The sequence below is a fragment of the Dromiciops gliroides genome, chromosome 2, assembly GCF_019393635.1.
Source record: "Dromiciops gliroides isolate mDroGli1 chromosome 2, mDroGli1.pri, whole genome shotgun sequence".
In the NCBI taxonomy this organism is placed as follows: Eukaryota; Metazoa; Chordata; class Mammalia; order Microbiotheria; family Microbiotheriidae; genus Dromiciops; species Dromiciops gliroides.
Window position 1 is genome coordinate 478,929,127 of NC_057862.1, and position 2,232 is coordinate 478,931,358.

Below are 2,232 nucleotides of genomic sequence, written 5' to 3' on the forward strand. Positions count from 1 at the left end.
TCAAACCATTTTGTCATTTCTTATGGAACAATAATATTCCATTACATTCACATTTTATTTTGCTTATTATTTCCCAATAGGTGGGCATCTCCTTAATTTATAGGTTGTTGGTTTGGTTTTTTTGCTACTATGTATAGAGCTGATATAAATATTTTTCTGCATATGGATCTTTTTTCCTTTTTCTTTGATCTCTTTGGGGTTTATGCTTTGTACAAATTCTGGGTCAAATGGTGTGCACAGTTTAGTGACTTTGAGGTACAGTTCTGAATTGTTTTCCAGAAAGGCTAGATCACAGCTCCACCAATAGTTTACTGGTGTGCCTCTTTTCCTGCACCCTCTCCCAATGTTTGTCATTTTCCTCTTTTGTCAGTTTTATGGGTGACTTACAATTGCTTTAAAATGTATTTCTCTAAAATTAGTGATTTGTAGCCTTTTCCCCATAGGATTTATGATAGCTTGGATTTTTTTCCTTTGCAAACTGCATGTTCATATCCTTTGATCATTTATTTATTGGGGAATGACTCTTTTTATGAATTTGAATCAATTCCCTATATATTTTGGATATGAAACTTGAATGGAGAAATTTATGCAAAGATTTTTTTCTCTAGATATCTATTGCTCTTCTAATTTTAACTGATTATACTTTTATTTCTCTAGCACCTAGCACAGTGCCCTGCAAGTAGTAGATACTTAATAAATGGCTAAGGAGTTAATAAATTGAATGAAAGGGGGAAGAGAATAAGCATTTATATCATATCTACTATGTGTCAAGCATGGTGCTAAGTGCTTTACAAATATCACCTCATTTTATTCTTTTATTATCCCCATTTTACAGTTGAGGAAATTGAGGCTGGCAGAAGTTAAGTGACATAGCTAGCAAGTACTAAGTCCAGACTTGAACTCAGTTTTTTCTGACTCCACTCCTAGCACTCCATACAATGCAACCTAGCTACTGAATGAATTCCTTATAGATGATATCTTTGAGTTCTCATATATCAAACTAAAAATCTTGTAAAATTTTGGGATCACATCATGTTGATTACATCAAGCCCCTGAACTCTACCATGATCTCCTTCAACAAAGTAGATGAAAAATTCATGTTGTATAGTTTAAAACATGAAGTTAGATAAGCAGCTTATTGAATTGGTCCATCAGTACGAGTCTTATGCAAATAGAAACATACAGTGAACTGGGCTCAGAATTAGAGAAGAACCGTGTAGGAGGTTGATTGTATTTGGGGAATTGTGCAGTGTTTTTACTTTTCTAAAGCTCTTCCCATAATCTACTTCTCCACGCCACTTCAGCTACACACAGAGACAATTATACTCTTGATTTTGCCATTGCTCACACATGTTTCACATTCTCCAGAGTTCCTCTATTCCATCATAATCTTCTATAATTCCATCTTTTCCTATGTATCTTTTACTCCTAAACTTATTCTTCATCCTCTCCATGACTTCTAGTACCTCTATTCCTCACTGCCTTCTCAAGTCATAACCACAACTTGGCTACTTCTTCCTCCCTTGCCAATCTTGACCCTTTAAAAGTGAAACCTATACTGTACTCTACTTTGCAATTACTTGTTCCCTTGTCCTCTCACTTCTTGCTGTTGGCCAGACTGCACCCCTGGGTTACTTTCAACATTTGCCTCCTTTCTTCCTACATGTGCTACTGTCATGAAACTGTCTTGATTGGGTTTACTACAAATTGTCATCTGATCTCAATTGGGTCCTTGCTGTAGCAAGGTAGTCTTTCTAATCCCTTGTATCTACTTTGTTTTTAATCTTACATTTACCTATGTCTGTGCTTATTATCTTCCTATTAGAATGTAATCTCTGTGAGGGCAGAAACTGTTTCTTTTTTGTCTTTGTATCCCTAGCACCTAGCATAGTACATGTACATAGTAGATGTTTCCTAAAAATGATTGATTAAAGGCTTCATCAAGTAGGTAATATCTGAGTTGAGCCTGGAAGGAAAGAATGGACTTCAACAGGTCTAGTTGGAACTGAGAGATTCCAGGAACATGAAATGATGTGAACAAATGCCTAGAAGAGGGAGTATGAAGAGAAATGTAGTTTGTTTGGAAATTATGATATATGAAGGGGAGCAAATAGAATACATTAAGGGGAATAGTATGAAATAAGTCTGGACTTTGCAGGATCTGTATACCAGAGTCAGGAATTTATTTATTGTTATTATTAATTATTATTATTATTATTATTATTTTATTTC